The sequence below is a fragment of the Schistocerca serialis genome, chromosome 2, assembly GCF_023864345.2.
Source record: "Schistocerca serialis cubense isolate TAMUIC-IGC-003099 chromosome 2, iqSchSeri2.2, whole genome shotgun sequence".
Classification (NCBI taxonomy): domain Eukaryota; kingdom Metazoa; phylum Arthropoda; class Insecta; order Orthoptera; family Acrididae; genus Schistocerca; species Schistocerca serialis.
In genome coordinates this window covers 227,747,688-227,763,289 of record NC_064639.1, presented here as the reverse complement: position 1 = coordinate 227,763,289, position 15,602 = coordinate 227,747,688, and the positions used below count along the sequence as shown (strand labels likewise).

The window sequence follows — 15,602 nt, the reverse complement described above, 5'->3', positions numbered from 1 at the left end:
ATAAAAATGTTTATCATAATTGGACAAAGACTGATGGCTCATCTACTTGTTGACGTTTGAAATAAATTATGAATCAATATGTATCCTTGAAGATGTCTCTAATGCCGCGAAACTAACTCAATCATAAATGAACATTTATCATACAGCTGAAGCGATCTTTTTCATAATGGTACAACTGAACTTTGTTGGATGCCCACAAAATAATATTCTAGAAAATGTACACCGTACACACCGCTGTATATGCTTGACTGTTTGGCTCAACAGTGTGGTGACAGCGAGTCAATTTTGTGCTTCCCCATCGCATTCATAACAGTGTTCAATCGCTAATATTAACGAAAGATCTGTTTGGTTAAAAAGAGTATCCCAAAATGCCTTTAGTTGTAATGCGTCTAAATTTGCATCTATTCTCCCACATTACTGAATCGCTTGCTTTGTGCAACTTTAGAAATAAATATGAAAGCAAAATATCAATCAGATAAGTTTCAGTAACAGCTGCCCTCACAGTGAAGTGCGAACAGAAGCTGGTTACTGCGACGAAACCAAACTTCTAATTTCTACAGATGAGGAAATCGTCCTGTGAAGTCAGTGTGATGAGATCATCCAGCAAGTTTTTCCGCATTAGGATCTCCTGTTTACCTGTAGAGTTACCTCAGTGGAATGTGAAACTTTTCCTTTTCTCCTCCTCCTCCTCCTCCCCCCCCCCCCATTTACTTGCTTGCTTCATGAAATGGCGCTGACAATTATCTCAACATTGTCTCGCCACTGTTCATCACCCTTGGCAGTCATCCAATTCGTGTATGCGCGCATAGTTCGTCCCATTTCACGTAGCTTCTGAGGACATGGGCAGCATATGTTTGACACGGCTACGCCTATATCTCTCTAACATGCTCACACCACGTCTAAAACAGATTCGATTTTGAATTGTGGTGTACATCACCTCTACTCTACCTGGAGAATTACACTCGCCAATTATGTTCTTGGAACGCCGCTCACTTTCAAGACCTAGTATGTGTCAAATTCATTTTGCCCCGACATAATTCGTACGCAAGTCTTCCCGTAGTTTTATCGAGCTAACTTTAAAAGGGAGATTTGAAGCATGATGGCGTCTCATCAAGCTGACAGCATGTTCGTTGTGGATACTCCACACGGGGATTGTGCGCCACAATTCGCAACGTTTGATGAAAGGGAAGAAGCCTTCGATTGGATGAATTCTTAGAGCTATGCAAAGGTTCGGCACACACTTTCAATAAGACAAAGAGAATCACAATTGTTACCGAAGGGACGTCTTAACAATTCGCACAAATTATTTATGAATTTAATGAAAACTTCGGTTGTAAACAAGTGTACGGAACAGTTGATGACAGAGCTATCGCACGTATAACACGGTACATGATGAGCTTTATTCATATTAGTCGACAGTTCGAGGATAAACCCACATGTCTATGTCTAATTTCACTTTTTCACTAACGCAAAATTTCGAAGTATATGTGCATGTGGATAGTGGTAAGTGCCAAAAAATCGTGGCCGCTAGTAGTAGTACCACGTGCCGTGTTCGTGCTAGGAAAATGCTTCTCGGGGACGATTTGTACGAATCTAAGGGTGATACGGATAGCTAAGACTCAGGTAAAGATCCTGAATATGTTCCTGAAAGCTAATGCGTTTCAACAGTTGTTGCTAGCGAGTCAAATTGTTTATTTGCTTCAATACTTATTCCAATGTCGTGTACCTTACCATAGTTTCCGTGAATTTACGTCACATTGTGGTGACAGAAATGTTAATAACTATCCTTAACATTTTTTACGTGCTGCAGTAAGGCATAAATAAAATTATTTTTATATTGTGAGGAATAATAGATTAGTTTTTGAGTTTTTGTACTTTATTATTGCAAATATTGATGATGTAAATCTTAGTATTATAAACTGAAACAATTCGGACCTTTTAAAATTTGTATTTTCGAGAGGTTCCACAGTAATGTTTCTTTAAGTCGCCCAACTAGGCAACAGTGGTAAGTAAATGCTAACCCATGTTAAGTGCATTCAGTTTGGAAGTGTACAATATAGAATAAAATTTTCGACAGAATTTACGATATTATAAACATGTAGTTACTCTAGAAAGATTTGGAACCAATGACTAATCTGGATAAAAAAATCACAATGGATGTACTCGAAATACTTTATTTTACAGCGTATTATATAAACTTATCCCTTACCATTGATTGAAGCCGAGGTCTTCAAATGACATTTGTCAAGCAGAGGTGGAAGAATGTTCGGTTCAAGTAAGTGAGCCGATACTTGCTGGAATCTATGAGATTCAGAAAGCATGACAGTTTTCAGAATACCTATTCACTATGTAACTGTGTGCCAGACGTATAGTGAGTTTTGCCCGGATAGCTCAGTCGGTAACTGTATTGCCTGTGAAAAGCAAGGTTCCGCATTCGATTCCCAGACCGGCAAATAATTTTGATCTGACAGGAAGTGTCACGACTGTTCTTTTCAGCAGGAAGATGGATGTTTCAACAAATGCGAGCACATTCATGACAGATTCAGTGGCATCTAAGAGCACAATGGACGTTTTGTCCAACTGAGTATGACCCGCGCAAAGATATGGGTGTATGGTACAAAATCAGCAAAACCCACTGCAGGTACTTGTGGGAGTGATGCAGCTTGAAGACTACCTATCCTACGTACTTTTCATTTCGTTGTACGTTAATATCGTATCGCTACACGCGTTAAAATTTATTCAACTGTATTCATGAGACAAGCGAAGCCATGTGGCATTGCACACAGAAAACAGCAAGCGAGAGTTAGAAACAAGCTTTACATACTATGAAAATGTTCTGAAGAAACAGACTGTATTTCCTCTTACGGTGTCCACAACAGATACACGCAAACAGTAGCTACAAATTCACAAACTGTCTTCTTATCAGCCATTACTAACGTTGTATTTCTACACGTTTTTTCGACACCTTGAATAGTATCACTCCGTAACTTCTGCGGCATGCTGAGTGGATAATTTCATGTAACACAAAGATAGACTTAGTGCCAGATATATTTTACCAGACATAACAAAGGGTCCTTCAAAAAGCGCGGCAGTTTGGATGTATCGTATTACGAACTTTATTTTTTCGAAAACACATAAGCAAACATTTCCATCACACATTCCTATTTCAGTTACGTGAAGCGACGTTTGGTATATTACCACCTCTACTTCGGTACCATGCAAGAACTCTGCCCTAGAAATTCGCTATGGCTGCGTAACAAAATTACGATCGAAGATGAAATTTCTCGCAAAACCCGTCGTCTTCTTGTAGAATTGGCACAAATCAGCCAACAGCACGTCGCCCACTACTACTACTACTACTACTACTACTACTGATCGGCTTCTTCCAGTTGATGGGATAATTGAATTCTATTAAGGTACTGAAGAATACGATAGGCCCAATTTTTGGGAACGGCGAAGAACCGGCTTCACTGGACCAACACACTGTCACGAATCACCGCCATGTTTTTCGCATACCGGCCAGACCGAGGGCGCCCAGAACTCTTTAGTTCATTACTGGCTCCGTTTAATTGACGTTTACAAGAAATCTGGAAACTGTTGATTCACTCTGACTCATTGCGTCCTAGAATCGCGCGGAGACATCTCACAGTTGCTGCAAAACTTTCTCCGTTCTAATAAAATGTATCTTATACTATCAGCACACGACGCGCAATATTAAACTGCTCGACGGTTAGACAAACAACGAACAAATGCCACAAGTTCAGACAGAATCAACTATCGGAATGTTTAAGGTAACCGAAATGATACAAAACAACGTAGTCAATCAACAACCAAATTACACTACGCGATTCAAAACCGGTGCGCTTTTTGGAGTACACGATGGCAACTTTCTGATCGGCAGCATCACTACTGTATTGGAGTTATCTTACTAGTAAGCCCCCCCCCCTCCCTCCCGCCCACCCCCCCTCACACGAAAACACTAAAATTAAGATGGAGTGTTTTGAACTGTTCAAGTATTCCACATAATTCGTGTCGTGAAAACAGTCGTCCACATCATCATCCGTTTAACATTACGACTGCATGAAGGCCTTGTCTGGACTGTACCACACAACAGCTTTCAGCCACATGTATCCATGTTGATCCAGTATGTTTTCTAATATCGTCTACCCACCTCCCACCATCGTCTCTATCTTGGAGTCCAGCAAAGATCTTACTTGCTGAATCCACCACGCATTTCCCGATTCGCATGTCCGGTCCACTTCAATTCAGTTATGTTCACTGAACTGTGTCTCAATGCCACAAGTGAAAACAGAAACACATTCTGAATGTAAACTTTCATTTTCAGATACTTCAGAAACCCTATTTACTTTAGGAAAACCACTCCGAACCATTCTTAGTTTTTTTTTTCTTCCTCTCTCTCTATCCAATAGTCTATCTGCTCTAAACCCAGAAACTCATCAAATAGATCTACAACTTTCCTCTTAATTTTTACTATTTCTTTTTCGCCGGGATCGTTGCATATTATTATATTAATTGCTAATATTCTATTAAACCTTTGTCACTTAAAGAATTGGACTCACATGTACAAAACAGCTTCAAAAGTCTGATAACTTTACAAATGAGTTAATGTGTTAAATAACTGACGTAAAACATGTAGGCGAGACAAAAGTTCAGAAAAGGTTTTAAATTATGTTTAATACTGTAAGAATATAGTCTGAGTATTTGCGTGCCATGGATTACGCCGTCTCAAGACGTATACACAGTTTCTAACTGTAACACTTGTCTTATTGTGAACTCCTACCTTTCAAGATTACACCTCTTAATGAGTAGATTCTGACAGAACATTTAAATTTTTAATTTCAGTCAATTACTGTGTGAAATACTCAAAATCAAACTTTTTGTTGCCCCTGGAAGCCGTTAGATAGGCAACCACCTGCAACTGGGATTTGGTTCCATGTTGCGAGTTAGTCGTATACTAATATTGATTACAGTTTACTTTCAAGCCTCGTTTAAAACATGTGCTATCAAGTTATCCCCTTAGTCGTCGAAGTTTACCAGTAATAGAAGTCATCAGTACAATATCGTTAGCGCCGATGTTCAATTCACGCATATTTCTACTTTGTTTTCCCTGTTTAATAGTCAGTTTCTCGCTATCTTGATGAAGTGAAAATGTGCTGCAGTGAGAGCGCAAGATTTGAAATGCGCGCCATTTTGACTGTCATGATTCGATAGATCGGTAACTGAACAGTAGATAGGGGACATAGGCATTACTAAACATGGAACGCCACACTATACAACAATGTATCCTTGTTGTTAAATAATACCATCAAAACGGTTGCTAAGCTTCGTAATGTGGGTCCGATTTTCGGTAGAAAAAATATTCCAATTTCGTCAATTCAGAATCCATGACTGATTGATAAGAAAAAATGCACCGCAAACATGTCATTCCTTGGTGTGCATCGTGATCTGGTAGAACCATTTGACCCGTTTTCTTCGTAAACCAGGCAGGTATTGCATTACCGTTAAATGGCGTAAGTTACTGTAACACGCTAACCCGGTTCTTCGTGTCTCAAATGGTACATATTATCCTAGATGACATATCGTTTCGGCAGGACGATACCGCTTGCCCGTGAAACTTCAGATGTATTGCAGGAGTCTTATCGCGGTTGTTTGATCTCCCACTTTAGTGACCAGAAATCGCCAGCTTGATCTTATCACTTAACACAAATGGACTACTTTCTGCGGGGTTTTGTGAGGTTTCATGTTTACGCCAAGAAGCCCCAGGACCATTCACACATTAAAGATTGTGTCAACGCAATCCCACGACATTTATGCAAACGCGATAGGTAACTAAAATTTCACCAGAAGAGTATGCGTTTGCCACCAAAGCCGTGCCGGTCATTTAACAGACAGGTTGTTCCATGTCTGATTCCCACATGTCTACATTACAAATCCATAGAAAGTACAATGCACTGCTGCAGAAAATAATGTTTTTGTAAAACTCGTATTTTGCTGATTTTGTTGAAAGCTTTCAAGAAAAACGTATGAATGGTTCACATATCGACCAGTGAACATGATTGTGTATGGCTCCGGAAAGTTATGGGATAAAAGCAAGCTGGCATACATAACTTTGCTTACGAATGGGTCACAGACTCAGCAAGATTGCTAAAACAGTATGATAGAAGCAAAGCTACAGTTGCAGAAAACACAAAGTCAATGGGCTCAGCATTTTTTTTTTTAACATGCATTTCTGCTACACGCTACCGCCCATCCGGGTTATTGCACCGCTCCGTTCGTGTCAGACACACATTTCGCCTGGACTGCAGACCTGGCGTGTCCAGCGGCCATTTGAGAATTGCTGTGTGAAAGCATCTGCGTGCCTCCAACAATGTGTCGGCTGGAAAGGCTTAAATGCCGACCTCAATACCGCAAATACTTTACGTTTTGTTGAACCCTAGATTTGTCATACGATACTGCCATCGTCTATCAGCACTGAATCTTACTTAAATTATTTCACATCCCTTGCTTCTAGTCTATTATTACTCGAGAGAACACTGCGGAAGAATATCAAAAGGGAGTTCCGGTAAGAACTGGGCCATACGGAATCGATAGTGCGCTTTAATTCAGCAGTAAAAAATCTCGGAAAATGATAGAACTAGTTCCTTGGAGACCTGGTGTTTTATGTTTATATCAAGAAATCAAATGCGCACCGAAGCAGCAGGAAAACACTTTTGTTATTACAGTTCAACGTAAAGAAAAACATATTACTTTTTTAAGTCCCCAATGACCACCACCACCACCACCACCACCACCTTCATCATCATTAACAATTTCCATGTTTGGGGGGGGGGGGGGGGTCAGCTGGAAACAACTATCACAGCATCTCCTAGCTACATTTTTTTGTCGCCCCCCCCCCCCCCCCCCACAGTCATCAAGATCCATTCCTTCCTCTCATTCGCGTACTCCTTTCAGCAATCTGTGCCTCCGTCTTCCCTTCGATCTCTTTCCTTGGAACCTGCTATCATCTTTCTGAGCCTCTCCCCTTTTCACTCTCCGTCTCCGCACCACGCTAGCTTAGATGTTTCTATTCATCCTCAAGAGGTTCCTCTTCCACTACTTTTCTAATTCTTTCATTTCTCCATCTAATCGTGTCACTGCAATTCTACTTTTCAGGAACTACTTTTAGTATACTTATATTCTTGTTCTATCCTCCTCCTTCAAAGTCCATATTTCTGCAGTATACGTGTGTTACAAACAGATATATAATAAGTCATGTATTCAACTCTTTTGCACTTACGGAGCACTTCTTTGTTCAGAACTAGGCTGATCACGCTTTTGGAAAGTTCTCGCACTTGCCTACTCCGTGCATGTACATATTTTTCTCTCCCACCTTCCACAATCACACTACCTAAATGCAAGAAGCTCTATACTTTTCGCCCCAGTAAATTGTAGTACGAAGTCTGCACTTCCCCAGTATGGTTATTAAACCTTCACCGTTTTTGGCTGGGACTCTTCCCATGCGTCAAGCTGTTCTTAGACTTAGGCATTTCTCTTTTTCCACACCATCAGGTCTTTCACAAAAAGCACTGTCATAACTTTATTTCAACACCTCTGTTTCACACGACTGTGCTATTCACTGCTGCGAAGGAAGAAATTAAAATTGCTCTTCCAGCGTAAGAAGGCACCCTAGTGTTAAGGGCGTCATACCTACATCGATCTAAGAACAGTTCCACAGCTATATGGTCTAGAGATTTATCCCTCCCTTCCCACGCACAGGCTCGCCCAAAAATATCCATTTTCCGGATGTTAAACTCATGATAACTGGTCGGGATTTATTATCCATTCAGGACACTTCTTCCGAAAACAGAGTGCTAAACTGTGAATAAATCCGTGAAGAGAATATTCCTCTATTTAATTTTACTTCAGTGTACACGGTGGCGTCCCGTGTCGAACGCAGTTCCTACCGTGAGTGCTAAATACTTGGCAGTTCACCTATATCGTAACCTGTATTTTAAACAACGTTTTCGCTGACGTGTCATCAGTAAGTCAAAACTGTATTGTCCTGCACCACGAAAATAGATCGCTCTCAGAAATACTGGAAGATTCAAGGGAAATATGATAACTGATAAAAAAGAGTTACCTAAAAGGAGAAGAAAAGTGGAATCAATCTTCACGAGTTGTGAAACATTCATTCCGTACGTCCTCGAAGCGCGAAACCACACCTGCGGTCGCGCCCAGAATCCACGCCCTCTTCGCGGTGTGCGGCGCTCGTGACTAATAACGTGACGTATTGCTCTACAGGTTTAATTGGAAATGTGTACTGACGGACCCCGATTAAATGTCTGCACTGCCACACTACCAAATCAGTCTCGCTTTAATCAGCGAGACGGGGTTAAACTACCCACAACTCCAAAGTCATTAATGAAAAACTCTGTACAAGGCTTACTACTTTCAGGAAAGATTCTGAGACTCGACTGCTGGACTGGAATAAGTTCAACGCTGATAGTCCATACACCGCCTCCAACTGACTCCCCAACATACCGGCAATAAAATTAAAAGCCGCTAATGGAAAAGTCGCATAAAACATCTCAAATTTGCATGGAAACAAATGTAGTTTACTGGTATCAATAACTCTCGACGAGTCCGTCACTTTTAACCCACATCACCTCTAGCTAGCTAATGTCCCCCCGCTCTGCTCTGAGGCGTTATTTCACCGGACAAGTCCGCCCTCATCAATCCGCTACACCCACGAAAAAAAAAAAATGCTCCGTAGACTTCACGTACCGGAAAAGTAGCCTCGCGTTGATCACACCCCCGCCTCAGAGGACTGACCACGTCAGTCCCAGAAGGGCTCTCGGCCGACACCTTGGCTTCGCGAGTTCCAAACCACCCCACGAAATTCTCTAACATATAAGCCTTACACCCAAACACGATAAGGAGCAGAATGAAACATTCTGATCGGCCTCCCCTGCTTCTGACTACAGCACTTCTGCCTGGCTCGACTTTCAGAACTTTCTGCAACGGATGCTGGAAACACCAATCGTCGTGGAGAAAATGCTCTGCCAGTAAGCCTGCCATGTATACTCCAACTCCCGCCACAACCCATTTAGGAGGGTCATGGAAGGCCTATCAGCTCCAGGCTGAGGAAGAATTCTCTTTCCATGTGTCCGGTACTGGCCCCGGCGACTACAATACCGACCAGAGCTAGCACATATGGTCGGCTAGGAACAGATATGTTACAGGTGATATGTTATGTGACTTTATTTCACAAATTATAAAATCTGGTTAAACGAAAAACTAAATTTGTTTCCCATCAGCAGAATGTGGCACTCCCTGGGTATGGACCTAGTTTAATAGGGTGTCATTCAGTTGTAATGTCTCCCGTAAAAGCTGTCCCACAACTATTACAGCTGGTTCTCGATATCCTAGAGATTATTACTGGAGTTGGCTAATAAAGTATCTCAATAACATACTGATTGTTCATAGATATACTGCCTGTAGAAGATCATTCCTCTACTGAAAAATGGCACTAGGAGATTAACCTGAAGTCAAAGCAAATGCTTCTTCACAGTAGGACGGTATGGGTAACATCAGTATGGGGGTGTCCCTCCAAAACACTAATCGGATGTGTCCTTTCCCCGTCACTGCTATCAAACTCACCAACGATCGTCATGCGGGGTAGTGCAGAACTATCGCTGAAAATCTCTGTATTTTCTGAGCTGTGGTTTTAACAGCTCCCTACAAATGTGCTGGATATTCAGTAGTCTGGCTTCTGCTGGGATGACACGTTGTATTGCAGTGAGTCCATTACATTTGTTCAGGTGATAGGCTTACATGAGGTGGAGTCACGATGTGGATGGTGCACGATACGAGGAGCGTCCCTTGGACTTGGTCGACAAGAACCCATGACAACACATTTGGTTTCCTTCACTTTCCCATTAAATCCTACTTTGACCCACACTATAGTGTTTGATTCGACGAGCCAGCCACATACAGACCCACAATTATGGCTCTTTCCAATTCTTTCACGCGTTGGTAACGTTTTCTCACACGAGCACGTGGCGTTCTCTGGAGTCATCCGCAGTGCTCTCAAACGATCTGCAGGCAGCACACGCCCATGACATCCTCCCAGGCGCAATAACTTCATTACTTATAGCAATAATGCTTTGATAGCTTTAGAGCCGTCACACAAAATTGAGATTCTAGTCGCGTACATATCCAATAATGATGTGGCTCCGTTGCTCGGAGATGAAGTGCCAGACTGAATGCGAAAAATCTGGGATTTTTTGATCCCTGGCCTGTCCCAGGATTTTTGTCAGCTTTCACCTCTGTCTATGTTTGACAGTGTGAAAAATGCCGAGCAGAACCATGGTTCGAAGTCCACAGTAAACTTTATGTCCCCCCATAATTGGGTATGAACTACATCCAAAGGTATGGAGATATCAAGGACACGCCACCTTCAATAGGACCTTGCTCTGTCAGGTACTGTGGTGTTCAAACCCACTTTCAGGTTGATGACAGGTTTACTTACTTACTTTACACTTACCAGTACATGTACGAAATTGCAACTATTACTGTTGTTTTTACGTCAGTGATGAACTCTTTCAGTGTCTCCAAATAATATATACTACACTATACCTCCCTTTCTTGCGATTTTCGAGAAATATGTTTGGTGTAACTGTCTCAAACATGTATGTCCTCTCTCTAAATTATCTCACACACACACACACACACACACACACACACACACACACACTGTCCGTTTGCACAGCTATCAAGAGCCAAAAATTTTCCGAGCTGGACGCTCCTTCGATTGTGATTTCAGTGTGGGTATACCTCAGACGTGATTAGTGTTTTTTGTCGAAGATTAGACATTCAGAAATGCTATTTTGCAGGGAATCCTGATTAGATAGGAAACAAATTAAATACAAAAGTTGTGAGGAGTACCAGGAAGATAGTACCAGTCAAACGTCCAAATTTGTCAATAAACAGCATTAACAATAAGTTCTTAAGCAAGAGGTTTTCAACAAGTGTTTTGTATTTCCTACACTCACTGTTTTTCATAGCGTGTAGATATATGCAGCACGCTGCAAGTTCGTAAATTTGGTAACGGTATCAAGACGCATGGGGACATATCATTATTATTTTTCAATGAAAATTCCGCCATCTGACTGTATACATCGTTTATTCAACTGTACAAGTATGATTTCCGCTTTTGGCCATTTTAAATTAGCCAGTGTTGGGCATGACCTGACTTCTTAGACGAAGTCATTGTCGAAATATATTAAACTTGTTACTCGAGCACAGAAAATACGACACTTTATTCTTGCATTAACATGTCATGTAAAACACGAACGCAAGCAAATCGGAGAATCAATACAGAGTGGGCGCGGCAGCGCTGCACCGACTGACCTTTACACTGAGATCCTCCACAGATGAAAGATTTCTGTACTAAAATGATAAGCGGTATTAATACAAAAATTTAATTCTCATGGAATTTATTTTAATGGAAGACACACAGAAGTAAAACTTCTCAGAATATGTTTAACACAGGCACGTGAAACATGGAGAAACTTGTGTGTGAAAACTGTAAACAGACTTCTTAAAGGTTAAAAATCATGACTCCGGCGGGCTACGAACCTTGGCTCCGGCGGGACTGTAAGCTTTTGTCAGAATTTAAAATTTAATGGTGCATCAAAGCAGACCTGTTTCGATTTTAAGATGGCGTTTTATAATAATACCAACGAGCAACCAAGTACATCAGAAGTCAGTATTTCTAAACAGGACACAGCGAGTGACTCAAACTCGTATGGATGGTGTCGCGTAATCAGAGGTGATAATCTTGCAGAACAGGACGCAGTACGTGTCTCAAATGTTTACGGAGGAAGAGACACACACAGCAGTCTCCTCACACATGACAGAAAAATATGTCGACAGAGGTTAGGAAAAGTTCCATGTTAGGAATTTTCTTCAACACTTCATAGTATATCAATCGTGACAAACAGAGAGAAACAAAACATTTCAGCAAATTACACCACACATGGAACGATCAAAATGGTCTGCAATAACCCTGATACATGCATCAGCCCACAATCGCACTGAATCTCGACAACGCTGATGTATTCCTGGATTACCGCATGTGGTTTCACAGCCTTCCATAAAACGGTCACACTCTCCATTTTGCACTAGCGTTCTGTACGCTAGAGCTATCAAACGTCCCCACAAATGTAACTTTAGTACGGTAGTTCTGTAGAACTTGGTGGCCAGAAAATTTGGCCACTTCTCCTGTCTAGCTGTACCGGACACTCTTGTTCAGAAGTATGTCCCTCATTACCTTGTCTGTAACGACCACTTACACAGCTGATGCTACGTACAGCTGAGGCAGTGAAATCACAAGTCAACAAAATCAATGACGTGAGTCACTTGTTAACACAAAACACTTGAGGTGAACCTAATAATTACCAGTTAACGAAGATAGCATTTCGAACATTTCATGCATGAAAAAGTTTCAAGTGGTAAGCCAGTGCGATCTGTTTCTCAATTTTCTTCATTATTAAAGTAGTGTGAAGAACCGGAGAATATAAAATTTAGTCTAAGAATGGAAGTAACGCAGCTGTAACGGCTAAAACCATATAAAAATGATTTTAAAATAGTGAGATGATTGTGTTCTGCCACCCAACATGTTAATTCATCTGTCCAGCTTTTCGCTCTGCTGTCTTACGTCCTTCATTTATCCTTCATCGAAGTTCAAATGTGAAGCTCCAATGAAGTGATTAAAACACATAGGAATATGCTTATTTGATGAGGGCAACACCTGGACATACTGCATCATTTTCGGTATACCGAACGGACATTACGTGACCACGTACTATTCACAACATCTCCTTTTTTGTGGTGTCAACACAAGACTGATTCTCTTTGAGATCTGTTCCTTGTTGGATCAAAGGTGCACGTATAAAATCTTCTCTTTATTCATTTATTTCACTTTGAGAGGAAACTGGGAAGTACAGCATGTGTCTTTAGTACGCTGGGGGGTATCATTATTTCCATGAAGGTGCGAAACATCGGGTGGTCAATCAGTGGAACGTGGATCCAAGAGCAGCCCATAATCTCGGCGTCCTTCTTCGAGTATGTGAGCAGAGTTAAGGTTGGCGCCAGCAAACCAAGGCCCCTGGCACGTTGTAGTTAAGCCAGAGTTGTGGGAGTACCGTTCTGAGCAGGCGTAGCTCACGTACTAAGTCTCCTGACATGTCGATCTTTGTAACTTGGCGGGATAGTCTGTTATTATCTTGTCCTTTAGGTACTGTTCATGAAGATCTTCGTGAATTTCTCCAGTTCCGTGGCAGACCCAGCGTCCACTTCAGGCACCGGTTTGGCACTGTCTGTAGGGATTTAATGATGGAATCATAAATGAAGCCCCACGCTGCGCAACCGTACAGAAGTTTTGGCTGCACCATGGACTTGTAGAACTGCAATTTCGTCTAGGGATTTAAGTCTTTACTGACGAAAAAAAGGATTAAAGAGTGAACCATTTTATTCGTGACCGTCTTCTGCTCTCGCGTGTGAAGCATAAGCGTTAGTAACTTGTCCAAGACTACTCCCAAGTATTTCGTAGTCGGCGACCAGGGGTTGTCCCAGCATCCGTAGTGGGAAGCATAGGAGTAGTCTTCTTTTCCGTTTGAAGAATACTGTCGCCGTCTGTCGTGTCATCAGCGTGAAGGCTGTCGACTGCATAAGGATTCGTCGGCAGGTTATTGATGTACAGGTTGAAGAGCAGGGGTGACGAAACAGAACCCTGTGGGATGCATTTAGCCATAGTTTTCATAATACAGTAACAGCAAGCATCCGCAATGTTTCTAAACACGAAAAGTGCCCAGCTAGCTTCACGGGTATGCTGTGAAACCTCTATTCTAGTAACATGTCACTATTAGGGAGATACAACTACAATGAAAAACTGAATTTCGTCATCTCACGACTCTCAACAAAAAGAAGAGCTGGTGACATCTTATTTAATGGGTCAACGCATGCTGTCATTCATCTTCAAGAAAACCAACAAAGTAACAGCATAGAAGAAAAAATATGATGTCAGAAAGACTCTTGCCTATTTTGGAGAGAATAGTTATCCCCCTGGGATCCATCGGTACGCAACCCAGGCGGTATTGCGGGCTGCCGCTCCTCCAGGCCGCTGGCGACAACATAGCGAAGATGCATCGTAAACAGTACGACCGCAGAAGATAAGCAAACCGTGTTAATTGCCAACCCCAGCTCCCCCCAGTCGCCACAGTATTACGTAGCGCCAGCTTCGCCGCAATTAGCTCTGCCATCGCGCGCACCGATCTTCCTTCCGCTTATCAAGCGTAGCCGATGTCGCCCAGGCATTCTTCCACCGGGCGGCTATAAAGGAAGCCATCCGGCTGGTCACAGTCAGTTCACCACAGTCAGTTCACACCGGGGGTCGCCCGGGACAGAGTACCGACTGCTATCGCCAGTCCCTCAATCGCAGCTCCCATTACTTAGGGCTGTCGGAGTCGCGTCCAAGTCTTCAGTCCGTGTCCGATTTCGCCGTATCGCCCGGCGACGTCTTCGCTCCAAGCTGTGTCGCGAGTCTTCACGTCTCGCCCGAGCTCTCCGCGCTGTGCCCGACATCGGCCGCACCTGCGGTCCGCGTGTGCGCAACTCACCCACGCTCCCTTCTTCGCCGGCCGCGTCATCGGCCCGTCCGAGGGAGTCATCTCTCCGAGCCTCTCTCCGAGCCTCCCTCCGACTGACTAAGAAGTTCCGCCTCGCCGCGACCTCTCATCTGGACTGTCGTCGAGCCTTACCGTTCTTCGCCGAAAACGCCGCACCGACGTCGCTGTCGAAAGAAGTCTCCTAGTGCAACGTCAGTGACTGTCGGTGGATTAGAACCAAGTAGTATGTACTCAGGTCCGAATTACTGTTCTGTCGTAATCAGTTTGAATATAAAAAAATTTCATTTATTTCTTGCTTTATGGCTGAAAAGGGACGCCAGCGTGTCCTCAAACAGCTCCCCCCCCCCCCCCCCCCCCTCAGAGGTGGGAATGAGAAGTGTAATAAAGACAGTCACCGTAAAAACGTAATACAGCAGGAAAACCACACCATGTGGTAAGAAGGTATGAACACACAATTTTAAGTGCTCTTCAAAAACCTGTAATTACGATTTAGAAACTAACATTTGTATCTATTTAGTGTTTAAACAGTAAAGAACATTCTTTACGTTTAACAGCCATAATAATAATAAACCCACTGATTATGCTGCAAATGCAGTGAAACTGATGACAAAAGCGACAAAGATTATGGAAATATCAACTTTACAAAGCGTAAATAATAACAAATTGTAATGTACTACACATTTTTCTTCGAGGTTTACTTAGGAAAATTACTAGTCGGACGCCTCCAGAACTTCTTTTTGTACTGTTTAGTGATTTCGACAGTCTAGCAAATGTTATTTAGCTTGATGTTCAGACTGATGTGTTACGTGCACCACGATTCACGAAATTTATATCTAAGAACAATATTTTTTAGTAACAAGTAAAATCTATTTGCTTCTTTTCACGACCTCGGTTGATTCCTCCGATCCTACA

The 15,602-nt window shown here is 42.3% G+C and overlaps 1 protein-coding gene across 8 annotated transcripts in view; it reads right to left on the bottom strand.

Moving 5' to 3' along the window:
* Window positions 1–15,602, bottom strand: part of LOC126456978 (stress-activated protein kinase JNK) — a 582,548-nt gene that overhangs the window by 249,155 nt on the left and 317,791 nt on the right. The window lies entirely within an intron of this gene.